Consider the following 13,913-nt stretch of genomic DNA (forward strand, 5'->3'; position numbering starts at 1 on the left):
CCCCTGTCCACCCAGCAGTGAATGGGTACCAGGTATTAATCGGGGGTTGTGTCCCGTCTCCTGGGGTCTGTTCTCTTCTATAATTCCTTCCCCTTCTGTCTCTCCGGCACATGACCACAGATGTTGCGCCCACTAAACAAAACTTTCCAACTTTTTCTCTGGTGATTCTCTGTACAGGCAGTGGTTCGGAAGGTGTACTAGACTGCCTCCAGCTGACTGTTTGAGGCTACACCATGTCTTCTGGTCATGGTTTTAGGGTTTCCGTCGTCCATAAGCTTAAGAAATCTTGTGTACTGTATTTCCAAGCTTCTGAAAATGGACCCAAAATATCATTCTGAGTGCCTCTCTAATGTTTATCTCTATGTATAGGGAAGGGAGTTGTATCATAGCCTGTTAAGAATATTAACGTGTCTATTGTGTATTTCCAGGCCTCTAAAAATGGACCCAAAATGTCAGAATGAGTGCATGTTGTACCTCTAATGTTTATCGCTATGTATAGGGAAGGGAGTTGTACTCACAGAGTTATATACATAGAGGGTTCCCAGAGCCTGGATTTTGAAGCAACTGGCGGCCATCTTAGGGTGACGAATGGCGAGACAGAGAGAAATTTACTTTCCCATAGTTATGTCTGCTATTATCAGGTCAGCAGTGCCTCAGCGACCCTCTGTCAGATAGACCTGTTATTTTCTTGTCCATTTTCTACCCACTGACTATTGTTACATTGGTACGTCATATACCATCTGCATCGGAAAAACATGCTCAATTTGAAGCTGTAAACGAAAATCTAATACAATAAAAAGTTCCTGAATGACAAGTAATTGAGGCAAAAAAGATGAACAAAAATGTTTATACACTACCATCATGATATGCAGCAATGTCTCATGAACACGATGATCGGCTCAGTTTTCCAAAATATCATAATGGTGGCTAGCTAATAGTGGTTAAGTGTAAACATGTGGAATCATGGAAAGGTCGCCAATCCGTCACCCTATGGCAGCCGACCTCAGGCAGGAGCAGTGGCTTCACCTCTCACCGTGGCGAGAGATTGGAGTTGAACCCTCTAGTCTATAACTCTGTGGTTGTACCATATCCTGTTAAGAATATTAAGGAGTCTGTTGTGTATTTCCAGGCCTTGGGAACTGTGACAATGGACTGAAAACAACATTGGAATTAGTGCAAGATATACCCCTGATGTCCTGTTCCTGTTCTTCCCTTGTATAGAGAGAGAGGAGAGAAAGAACAGACATAGTTAGTGAAGTGCCTTTCTTATGCCTGCCTAGTAAAAAATAATAATAATAAGAGGGAGAGATGATGTTATGAGCTATTGTGTTCGGGCTAATTAAACTTTGCTGGTATCGGAATCTGATTTTTTTCTTTAATTCCTATTAGATATTATTAAGTAAGTCCACCTTAGAAAGTTAAGTAAGATATGAAAAGAGAGAGAGAGAGAGAGAGAGAGAGAGAGAGAGAGAGACATATCTCCCACAAAGTCAAAATATATTGGCTCCCCATGTTTAAAGGGAGAGAGAGAGAGAGAGAGAGAGACATATCTCCCACAAAGTCAAAATATATTGGCTCCCCATGTTTAAAGAGAGAGAGAGAGAGAGAGAGAGAGAGAGAGAGAGAGAGAGACATCCCACAAAGTCAAAATATATTGGCTCCCCATGTTTAAAGAGAGAGAGAGAGAGAGAGAGAGAGAGAGAGAGAGACATATCTCCCTCAAAGTCAAAATATATTGGCTCCCCATGTTTAAAGAGAGAGAGAGAGAGAGAGAGAGAGAGAGAGAGAGAGAGAGAGAGAGAGAGAGAGAGAGAGAGAGAGAGAGAGAGAGAGAGAGAGAGAGAGAGAGAGAGACATATCTCCCTCAAAGTCAAAATATATTAGTTCCCCCATGTCTAAAGAGAGAGAGAGAGAGAGAGAGAGAGAGAGAGAGAGAGGTCTTATAAATCCGTTGAGGGAGAGAGAGATATTTAAATGTCTCTAAAATCTGTTTAGGCTAACGTGACATTTAAGCTGATAAGAGTTTGCTTGGGAAGGAAGATGAAGGCAATTAGTCAGTCAGTCAGCTGGTAAGTCAATCTGTCAGGCAATCAGTTTTCGTTCATTCTCTCTCTCTCTCTCTCTCTCTCTCTCTCTCTCTCTCTCTCTCTCTCTCTCTCACACACACACACACACACACACACACGAAGGGATAGAAGGGAGAGAGATAGAGGAGAGGGGGGGAGGGAAAAAGAGGGAGAGCACGCATCTCTCTCTCTCTCTCTCTCTCTCTCTCTCTCTCTCTCTCTAGTCTGGACCATGGGGTCTGTGTGGTCTGATTTTCTATGTAAATCTATTTAAAATCTCTCTCTTTAGACATCGGGAACTAATATATTTTGACTTTGTGGAGATCTCTCTCTCTCTCTCTCTCTCTCTCTCTCTCTCTCTCTCTCTCTCTCTCTCTCTCTCTCCCGACGTGGGCAAGTATACGCCTCCTTTGTTGTAAAAAAAAAAAAAAAAAAAACTCATTATCGTGTATCTGTGGGTACTGCCAGGACCTCACACAGCCCATCCTCCTTGCTCAAGGGGGGACAGTAACCACTCCTAATGAACGGAGAGAATCCGGCCTGAGCGGGGCTTGAACCGCCGTCTGTTTGGCCGTGAAGTCTGGCAGCGCGGCGCTCTAACTGATTGAGCTACTGGAGCGGTGTGTGTGTGTGTGTGTGTGTGTGTGTGTGTGTGTGTGTGTGTGACTAAGTGATTGACTGATTAACTGACTCACTCACAAATGGATGGACTGATTGAGTGACTGACTGACTGAATACAGATGAATTCAATTAGTCAGTCAGCCAGCCAGTCAGTCAGCCAGTGATAATAATAACTACTACTACTTCTACTACTTAAACTACAACAACAACTACTACTACTACTACTACTACTACTACCACAGTTCACTACAGTCAGTACAGAGAGAGAGAGAGAGAGAGAGAGAGAGAGAGAGAGAGAGAGAGAGAGAGAGAGAGAGAGAGAGAATCACCACCATTTGTTCCCCTCCACTTTCCTTTCCTTCCTATATCTTCTCTTCCTCCTCCTGTTCTTTTGTTCCTTCCCATCCGCCTCCTCCTCCTCCTCCTCCTCCTCAAGCGCCAGGGTGGAGGAAGGAAGGTCGAGGGGTAAGGGGGGGAGAGGGAGGGGGGTAGATTTGCGTGTGAGAGCCAAGCCTGGAAGTGTTCTTGGGTGTCCTGTGCGAAGCTTCTCATTAGTAGGTCTTTGAGAGAGTGGCGGGGGGGAGGGGGGACTGCATGTGTGTGTATGTGTGTGTGTGTGTGTGTGTGTGTGTGTGTGTGTGTGTGTGTGTAATTTCCATTTTGCCTCCTAACCTCCTCCTCGTCTTCCTCCTCTAAAAGTCTATATCCTTGTTTTCAGTCTTGCAAAGGAAGGCGTAGAAGATCGAGGGTGCAGGTCACAGGCTCGGGGAAGGTAGGGCCTCCACCATACAGCTGCACTGGAGACCCTGAAGACACTAAGATTGGTAATATAAGACAAGCGCTTCTTACATCAGCTATTTCTAAAGGTCAAAGAGTGGGTCAGTCGGGTTCTAATGAGTGTTTCTTCAGGTTCACGGTAAAGAAGAAGGGTCAAACTACCACCAGGGTCATAAAACTACCCCTGGAAATGCTCACATCTCCTAGGAAAGCCTTGTCAAATAGGTGTTTCTTCAGGTTCATGGTACAGAGGAAGGGTCAAACTACCACCAGGGTCATAAAACTACTCCTGGAAATGCTCACATCTCCAAGGAAAGCCTTGTCAAATAGGTGTTTCTTCAGGTTCATGGTACAGAGGAAGGGTCACACTACCACCAGGGTCATAAAACTACCCCTGGAAATGCTCACATCTCCTAGGAAAGCCTTGTCAAATAGGTGTTTCTTCAGGTTCATGGTACAGAGGAAGGGTCAAACTACCACCAGGGTCATAAAACTACCCCTGGAAATGCCCACAACTCCTAGGAAAGCCTTGTCAAATAGGTGTTTCTTCAGGTTCATGGTACAGAGGAAGGGTCAAACTACCACCAGGGTCATACAACTACTACTTGTAATGCTCACACCTCCTAGGAAAGCCTTGTCAAATAGGTGTTTCTTCAGGTTCATGGTACAGAGGAAGGGTCACACTACCACCAGGGCCATTAAACTACCCCTGGAAATGCTCACACCTCCTAGGAAAGCCTTGTCAAATAGGTGTTTCTTCAGGTTCATGGTACAGAGGAAGGGTCAAACTACCACCAGGGTCATAAAACTACCCCTGGAAATGCTCACACCTCCTAGGAAAGCCTTGTCAAATAGGTGTTTCTTCAGGTTCATGGTACAGAGGAAGGGTCAAACTACCACCAGGGTCATAAAACTACTCCTAGGAAAGCCTTGTCAAATAGGTGTTTCTTCAGGTTCATGGTACAGAGGAAGGGTCAAACTACCACCAGGGTCATAAAACTACTCCTGGAAATGCTCACACCTCCTAGGAAAGCCTTGTCAAATAGGTGTTTCTTCAGGTTCATGGTACAGAGGAAGGGTCAAACTACCACCAGGGTCATAAAACTACCCCTGGAAATGCCCACATCTCCTAGGAAAGCCTTGTCAAATAGGTGTTTCTTCAGGTTCATGGTACAGAGGAAGGGTCAAACTACCACCAGGGTCATAAAACTACCCCTGGAAATGCCCACAACTCCTAGGAAAGCCTTGTCAAATAGGTGTTTCTTCAGGTTCACGGTACAGAGGAAGGGTCAAACTACCACCAGGGTCATAAAACTACTCCTGGAAATGCTCACACCTCCTAGGAAAGCCTTGTCAAATAGGTGTTTCTTCAGGTTCACGGTACAGAGGAAGGGTCACACTACCACCAGGGTCATAAAACTACCCCTGGAAATGCTCACACCTCCTAGGAAAGCCTTGTCAAATAGGTGTTTCTTCAGGTTCATGGTACAGAGGAAGGTCAAACTACCACCAGGGTCATAAAACTACCCCTGGAAATGCCCACACTCCCTAGGAAAGCCTTGTCAAATAGGTGTTTCTTCAGGTTCATGGTACAGAGGAAGGGTCAAACTACCACCAGGGTCATAAAACTACCCCTGAAATGCCCACACCTCCTAGGAAAGCCTTGTCAAATAGGTGTTTCTTCAGGTTCATGGTACAGAGGAAGGGTCAAACTACCACCAGGGTCATAAAACTACCCCTGGAAATGCTCACATCTCCTAGGAAAGCCTTGTCAAATAGGTGTTTCTTCAGGTTCATGGTACAGAGGAAGGGTCACACTACCACCAGGGTCATAAAACTACCCCTGGAAATGCTCACACCTCCTAGGAAAGCCTTGTCAAATAGGTGTTTCTTCAGGTTCATGGTACAGAGGAAGGGTCAAACTACCACCAGGGTCAATAAACTACTCCTGGAAATGCTCACACCTCCCACGAAAGCCTTGTCAAATATGTGTTTCTTCAGGTTCATTATACAGAGGAAGGGTCACACTACCACCAGGGTCATTAAACTACCCCTGGAAATGCTCACACCTCCTAGGAAAGCCTTGTCAAATAGGTGTTTCTTCAGGTTCACGGTACAGAGGAAGGGTCAAACTACCACCAGGGTCATAAAACTACCCCTGGAAATGCCCACAACTCCTAGGAAAGCCTTGTCAAATAGGTGTTTCTTCAGGTTCACGGTACAGAGGAAGGGTCAAACTACCACCAGGGTCATTAAACTACCCCTGGAAATGCTCACACCTCCTAGGAAAGCCTTGTCAAATAGGTGTTTCTTCAGGTTCATGGTACAGAGGAAGGGTCAAACTACCACCAGGGTCATAAAACTACCCCTGGAAATGCTCACACCTCCTAGGAAAGCCTTGTCAAATAGGTGTTTCTTCAGGTTCATGGTACAGAGGAAGGGTCAAACTACCACCAGGGTCATAAAACTACTCCTGGAAATGCTCACACCTCCTAGGAAAGCCTTGTCAAATAGGTGTTTCTTCAGGTTCATGGTACAGAGGAAGGGTCAAACTACCACCAGGGTCATAAACTACTCCTGGAAATGCTCACACTCCTAGGAAAGCCTTGTCAAATAGGTGTTTCTTCAGGTTCATGGTACAGAGGAAGGGTCAAACTACCACCAGGGTCATAAAACTACCCCTGGAAATGCTCACACCTCCTAGGAAAGCCTTGTCAAATAGGTGTTTCTTCAGGTTCACGGTACAGAGGAGGGATCACACTACCACCAGGGTCATAAAACTACCCCTGGAAATGCTCACACCTCCTAGGAAAGCCTTGTCAAATAGGTGTTTCTTCAGGTTCACGGTACAGAGGAACGGTCACACTACCACCAGGGCCATTAAACTACCCCTGGAAATGCTCACACCTCCTAGGAAAGCCTTGTCAAATATGTGTTTCTTCAGGCTCATGGTACAGAGGAAGGGTCAAACTACCACCAGGGTCATAAAACTACCCCTGGAAATGCTCACACCTCCTAGGAAAGCCTTGTCAAATAGGTGTTTCTTCAGGTTCATGGTACAGAGGAAGGGTCACACTACCACCAGGGCCATTAAACTACCCCTGGAAATGCTCACACCTCCTAGGAAAGCCTTGTCAAATAGGTGTTTCTTCAGGCTCATGGTACAGAGGAAGGGTCAAACTACCACCAGGGTCATAAAACTACACCTGGAAATGCTCACACCTCCTAGGAAAGCCTTGTCAAATAGGTGTTTCTTCAGGTTCATGGTACAGAGGAAGGGTCAAACTACCACCAGGGTCATAAAACTACTCCTGGAAATGCCCACATCTCCTACGAAAGCCTTGTCAAATAGGTGTTTCTTCAGGTTCACGGTACAGAGGAGGGGTCACACTACCACCAGGGTCATAAACTACCCTGGAAATGCCCAACTCCTAGGAAAGCCTTGTCAAATAGGTGTTTCTTCAGGCTCACGGTTCAGAGGAAGGGTCAAACTACCACCAGGGTCATTAAACTACCCCTGGAAATGCTCACACCTCCTAGGAAAGCCTTGTCAAATAGGTGTTTCTTCAGGCTCACGGTTCAGAGGAAGGGTCAAACTACCACCAGGGCCATTAAACTACCCCTGGAAATGCTCACACCTCCTAGGAAAGCCTTGTCAAATAGGTGTTTCTTCAGGTTCATGGTACAGAGGAAGGGTCAAACTACCACCAGGGTCATAAAACTACCCCTGGAAATGCCCACAACTCCTAGGAAAGCCTTGTCAAATAGGTGTTTCTTCAGGTTCACGGTACAGAGGAAGGGTCAAACTACCACCAGGGTCATAAAACTACTCCTGGAAATGACCACAACTCCAAGGAAAGCCTTGTCAAATAGGTGTTTCTTCAGGTTCATGGTACAGAGGAAGGGTCAAACTACCACCAGGGTCATAAAACTACCCCTGGAAATGCTCACATCTCCTAGGAAAGCCTTGTCAAATAGGTGTTTCTTCAGGTTCATGGTACAGAGGAAGGGTCACACTACCACCAGGGTCATAAACTACCCCTGAAATGCCCACACTCCTAGGAAAGCCTTGTCAAATAGGTGTTTCTTCAGGTTCATGGTACAGAGGAAGGGTCAAACTACCACCAGGGTCATTAAACTACCCCTGGAAATGCTCACACCTCCTAGGAAAGCCTTGTCAAATAGGTGTTTCTTCAGGCTCACGGTTCAGAGGAAGGGTCAAACTACCACCAGGGTCATTAAACTACCCCTGGAAATGCTCACACCTCCTAGGAAAGCCTTGTCAAATAGGTGTTTCTTCAGGCTCACGGTACAGAGGAAGGGTCAAACTACCACCAGGGTCATTAACTACCCTGGAAATGCCCACATCTCCTAGGAAAGCCTTGTCAAATAGGTGTTTCTTCAGGTTCACGGTACAGAGGAAGGGTCACACTACCACCAGGGTCACAAACTACCCTGGAAATGCTCACACCTCCTAGGAAAGCCTTGTCAAATAGGTGTTTCTTCAGGTTCATGGTACAGAGGAAGGGTCAAACTACCACCAGGGTCATAAAACTACCCCTGGAAATGCTCACACCTCCTAGGAAAGCCTTGTCAAATAGGTGTTTCTTCAGGTTCACGGTACAGAGGAAGGGTCAAACTACCACCAGGGTCATAAAACTACACCTGGAAATGCGCACACCTCAGAGGAAAGCCTTGTCAAATAGGTGTTTCTTCAGGTTCATGGTACAGAGGAAGGGTCAAACTACCACCAGGGTCATAAACTACTCCTGGAAATGCTCACACTCCTAGGAAAGCCTTGTCAAATAGGTGTTTCTTCAGGTTCACGGTACAGAGGAAGGGTCACACTACCACCAGGGTCATAAAACTACCCCTGGAAATGCTCACACCTCCTAGGAAAGCCTTGTCAAATAGGTGTTTCTTCAGGTTCACGGTACAGAGGAAGGGTCAAACTACCACCAGGGTCATAAACTACCCATTGAAATGCTCACACCTCCTAGGAAAGCCTTGTCAAATAGGTGTTTCTTCAGGTTCATGGTACAGAGGAAGGGTCAAACTACCACCAGGGTCATAAACTACCCTGGAAATGCTCACACCTCCTAGGAAAGCCTTGTCAAATAGGTGTTTCTTCAGGTTCATGGTACAGAGGAAGGGTCAAACTACCACCAGGGTCATAAAACTACTCCTGGAAATGCTCACACCTCCTAGGAAAGCCTTGTCAAATAGGTGTTTCTTCAGGTTCATGGTACAGAGGAAGGGTCAAACTACCACCAGGGTCATAAAACTACCCCTGGAAATGCTCACACCTCCTAGGAAAGCCTTGTCAAATAGGTGTTTCTTCAGGTTCATGGTACAGAGGAAGGGTCAAACTACCACCAGGGTCATAAAACTACCCCTGGAAATGCCCACATCTCCTAGGAAAGCCTTGTCAAATAGGTGTTTCTTCAGGTTCACGGTAAAGAAGAAGGGTCAAACTACCACCAGGGTCATAAAACTACCCCTGGAAATGCCCACACTCCTAGGAAAGCCTTGTCAAATAGGTGTTTCTTCAGGTTCACGGTACAGAGGAAGGTCAAACTACCACCAGGGTCATAAACTACCCCTGGAAATGCTCACACCTCCTAGGAAAGCCTTGTCAAATAGGTGTTTCTTCAGGCTCACGGTACAGAGGAAGGGTCAAACTACCACCAGGGCCATTAAACTACCCCTGGAAATGCTCACACCTCCTAGGAAAGCCTTGTCAAATAGGTGTTTCTTCAGGCTCACGGTACAGAGGAAGGGTCACACTACCACCAGGGTCATAAAACTACCCCTGGAAATGCTTACACCTCCTAGGAAAGCCTTGTCAAATAGGTGTTTCTTCAGGTTCATGGTACAGAGGAAGGGTCAAACTACCACCAGGGTCATAAAACTACCCCTGGAAATGCTCACACCTCCTAGGAAAGCCTTGTCAAATAGGTGTTTCTTCAGGCTCATGGTACAGAGGAAGGGTCACACTACCACCAGGGCCATTAAACTACCCCTGGAAATGCTCACACCTCCTAGGAAAGCCTTGTCAAATAGGTGTTTCTTCAGGTTCACGGTACAGAGGAAGGGTCACACTACCACCAGGGTCATAAAACTACCCCTGGAAATGCTCACACCTCCTAGGAAAGCCTTGTCAAATAGGTGTTTCTTCAGGTTCACGGTACAGAGGAAGGGTCAAACTACCACCAGGGTCATAAAACTACCCTGGAAATGCTCACACCTCCTAGGAAAGCCTTGTCAAATAGGTGTTTCTTCAGGTTCATGGTACAGAGGAAGGGTCAACTACCACCAGGGTCATAAAACTACCCCTGGAAATGCTCACACCTCCTAGGAAAGCCTTGTCAAATAGGTGTTTCTTCAGGTTCATGGTACAGAGGAAGGGTCAAACTACCACCAGGGTCATAAAACTACTCCTGGAAATGCTCACACCTCCTAGGAAAGCCTTGTCAAATAGGTGTTTCTTCAGGTTCATGGTACAGAGCAAGGGTCAAACTACCACCAGGGTCATTGAAGTACTCCTGGAAATGCTCACACCTCCTAGGAAAGCCTTGTCAAATAGGTGTTTCTTCAGGTTCATGGTACAGAGGAAGGGTCAAACTACCACCAGGGTCATAAAACTACCCCTTGAAATGCTCACACCTCCTAGGAAAGCCTTGTCAAATAGGTGTTTCTTCAGGTTCACGGTACAGAGGAAGGGTCACACTACCACCAGGGCCATTAAACTACCCCTGGAAATGCCCACAGCTCCCACGAAAGCCTTGTCAAATATGTGTTTCTTCAGGCTCACGGTACAGAGGAAGGGTCAAACTACCACCAGGGTCATAAAACTACCCCTGGAAATGCTCACACCTCCTAGGAAAGCCTTGTCAAATATGTGTTTCTTCAGGCTCACGGTTCAGAGGAAGGGTCACACTACCACCAGGGCCATTAAACTACCCCTGGAAATGCTCACACCTCCTAGGAAAGCCTTGTCAAATAGGTGTTTCTTCAGGCTCATGGTACAGAGGAAGGGTCAAACTACCACCAGGGTCATAAAACTACCCCTGGAAATGCCCACAACTCCTAGGAAAGCCTTGTCAAATAGGTGTTTCTTCAGGTTCACGGTACAGAGGAAGGGTCAAACTACCACCAGGGTCATAAAACTACTCCTGGAAATGCCCACAACTCCAAGGAAAGCCTTGTCAAATAGGTGTTTCTTCAGGTTCATGGTACAGAGGAAGGGTCAAACTACCACCAGGGTCATAAAACTACCCCTGGAAATGCTCACATCTCCTAGGAAAGCCTTGTCAAATAGGTGTTTCTTCAGGTTCATGGTACAGAGGAAGGGTCACACTACCACCAGGGTCATAAAACTACCCCTGGAAATGCTCACATCTCCTAGGAAAGCCTTGTCAAATAGGTGTTTCTTCAGGTTCATGGTACAGAGGAAGGGTCAAACTACCACCAGGGTCATAAAACTACTCCTGGAAATGCTCACACCTCCTAGGAAAGCCTTGTCAAATAGGTGTTTCTTCAGGTTCATGGTACAGAGGAAGGGTCAAACTACCACCAGGGTCATAAAACTACCCCTGGAAATGCTCACACCTCCTAGGAAAGCCTTGTCAAATAGGTGTTTCTACAGGTTCAGGGTACAAAGGAAGGGGCAAACTACCACCAGGGTCATACCCCTGGAAATGCCCACAACTCCTACGAAAGCCTTGTCAAATAGGTGTTTCTTCAGGTTCACGGTACAGAGGAAGGGCCAAACTACCACCAGGGTCATAAAACTACCCCTGGAAATGCTCACATCTCCTGGGAAAGCCTTGTCAAATAGGTGTTTCTTCAGGTTCACGGTACAGATTAAGGGTCAAACTACCACCAGTGTCATAAAACTACCCCTGGAAATGCCCACATCTCCTAGGAAAGCCTTGTCAAATAGGTGTTTCTTCAGGTTCACGGTACAGAGGAAGGGTCACACTACCACCAGGGTCATAAACTACCCTGGAAATGCTCACACCTCCTAGGAAAGCCTTGTCAAATAGGTGTTTCTTCAGGTTCATGGTACAGAGGAAGGGTCAAACTACCACCAGGGTCATAAAACTACTCCTGGAAATGCTCACACCTCCTAGGAAAGCCTTGTCAAATAGGTGTTTCTTCAGGTTCACGGTACAGAGGAAGGGTCACACTACCACCAGGGTCATAAAACTACCCCTGGAAATGCTCACACCTCCTAGGAAAGCCTTGTCAAATAGGTGTTTCTTCAGGTTCACGGTACAGAGGAAGGGTCAAACTACCACCAGGGTCATAAAACTACCCCTGGAAATGCTCACACCTCCTAGGAAAGCCTTGTCAAATAGGTGTTTCTTCAGGTTCATGGTACAGAGGAAGGGTCAAACTACCACCAGGGTCATAAAACTACCCTGGAAATGCTCACACCTCCTAGGAAAGCCTTGTCAAATAGGTGTTTCTTCAGGTTCATGGTACAGAGGAAGGGTCAAACTACCACCAGGGTCATAAACTACTCCTGGAAATGCTCACACCTCCTAGGAAAGCCTTGTCAAATAGGTGTTTCTTCAGGTTCATGGTACAGAGGAAGGGTCAAACTACCACCAGGGTCATAAAACTACCCCTGGAAATGCTCACACCTCCTAGGAAAGCCTTGTCAAATAGGTGTTTCTTCAGGTTCATGGTACAGAGGAAGGGTCAAACTACCACCAGGGTCATAAAACTACCCCTGGAAATGCCCACATCTCCTAGGAAAGCCTTGTCAAATAGGTGTTTCTTCAGGTTCATGGTACAGAGGAAGGGTCAAACTACCACCAGGGTCATAAAACTACCCCTGGAATAGCCCACAACTCCAAGGAAAGCCTTGTCATTTAGGTGTTTCTTCAGCTTCACGGTCCAGAGGACGGGTCTATCTTCCACCAGGGTCATAAACTACCCTGGAAATGCTCACACCTCCTAGGAAAGCCTTGTCAAATAGGTGTTTCTTCAGGTTCACGGTACAGAGGAGGGTCAAACTACCACCAGGGTCATAAAACTACCCTGGAAATGCTCACACCTCCTAGGAAAGCCTTGTCAAATAGGTGTTTCTTCAGGTTCATGGTACAGAGGAAGGGTCAAACTACCACCAGGGTCATAAAACTACCCCTGGAAATGCCCACAACTCCTAGGAAAGCCTTGTCAAATAGGTGTTTCTTCAGGTTCACGGTACAGAGGAAGGGTCAAACTACCACCAGGGTCATAAAACTACTCCTGTAAATGCACACAACACCTAGGAAAGCCTTGTCAAATAGGTGTTTCTTCAGGTTCATGGTACAGAGGAAGGGTCAAACTACCACCAGGGTCATAAACTACCCCTGGAAATGCTCACATCTCCTAGGAAAGCCTTGTCAAATAGGTGTTTCTTCAGGTTCAGGGTACAGAGGAAGGGTCATACTACCACCAGGGTCATAAAACTACCCCTTGAAATGCTCACATCTCCTAGGAAAGCCTTGTCAAATAGGTGTTTCTTCAGGTTCATGGTACAGAGGAAGGGTCAAACTACCACCAGGGTCATAAAACTACTCCTGGAAATGCTCACACCTCCTAGGAAAGCCTTGTCAAATAGGTGTTTCTTCAGGTTCATGGTACAGAGGAAGGGTCAAACTACCACCAGGGTCATAAACTACCCCTGGAAATGCTCACACCTCCTAGGAAAGCCTTGTCAAATAGGTGTTTCTTCAGGTTCACGGTACAGAGGAAGGGTCAAACTACCACCAGGGTCATAAACTACCCTGGAAATGCCCACAACTCCTAGGAAAGCCTTGTCAAATAGGTGTTTCTTCAGGTTCACGGTACAGAGGAAGGGTCACACTACCACCAGGGTCATAAAACTACCCTGGAAATGCTCACACCTCCTAGGAAAGCCTTGTCAAATAGGTGTTTCTTCAGGTTCATGTTACAGAGGAAGGGTCAAACTACCACCAGGGTCATAAACTACCCCTGGAAATGCTCACACCTCCTAGGAAAGCCTTGTCAAATAGGTGTTTCTTCAGGTTCATGGTACAGAGGAAGGGTCAAACTACCACCAGGGTCATAAAACTACTCCTGGAAATGCTCACACCTCCTAGGAAAGCCTTGTCAAATAGGTGTTTCTTCAGGTTCATGGTACAGAGAAAGGGTCAAGCTACCACCAGGGTCATAAACTACGCCTGGAAATGCTCACACCTCCTAGGAAAGCCTTGTCAAATAGGTGTTTCTTCAGGTTCATGGTACAGAGGAAGGGTCACACTACCACCAGGGTCATAAAACTACACCTGGAAATGCTCACACCTCCTAGGAAAGCCTTGTCAAATAGGTGTTTCTTCAGGTTCACGGTACAGAGGAAGGGTCACACTACCACCAGGGTCATAAACTACCCTGGAAATGCTCACACCTCCTAGGAAAGCCTTGTCAAATAGG

At 46.4% G+C, this 13,913-nt stretch overlaps 1 long non-coding RNA gene across 3 annotated transcripts; it reads right to left on the bottom strand.

Annotated features, from left to right (window-relative positions):
- Positions 1-3,884: 3,884 nt before the first annotated feature.
- Positions 3,885-12,678, bottom strand: LOC126995753 (uncharacterized). Of its 3 annotated transcripts, none has more exons than XR_007750682.1 (4): positions 12,532-12,678; positions 10,446-10,550; positions 7,103-7,207; positions 3,885-3,979 (listed from the first exon to the last, which is right to left on the bottom strand). It is a non-coding gene; the product is annotated as an uncharacterized LOC126995753 (long non-coding RNA). The 3 variants fall into 3 exon arrangements; XR_007750680.1 differs by lacking the exon at positions 3,885-3,979 and adding an exon at positions 4,601-4,695; XR_007750681.1 differs by lacking the exon at positions 3,885-3,979 and adding an exon at positions 5,559-5,638.
- Between the last annotated feature and the right edge of the window lie 1,235 nt (positions 12,679-13,913).

The sequence above is a fragment of the Eriocheir sinensis genome, chromosome 8, assembly GCF_024679095.1.
Source record: "Eriocheir sinensis breed Jianghai 21 chromosome 8, ASM2467909v1, whole genome shotgun sequence".
Classification (NCBI taxonomy): Eukaryota; Metazoa; Arthropoda; class Malacostraca; order Decapoda; family Varunidae; genus Eriocheir; species Eriocheir sinensis.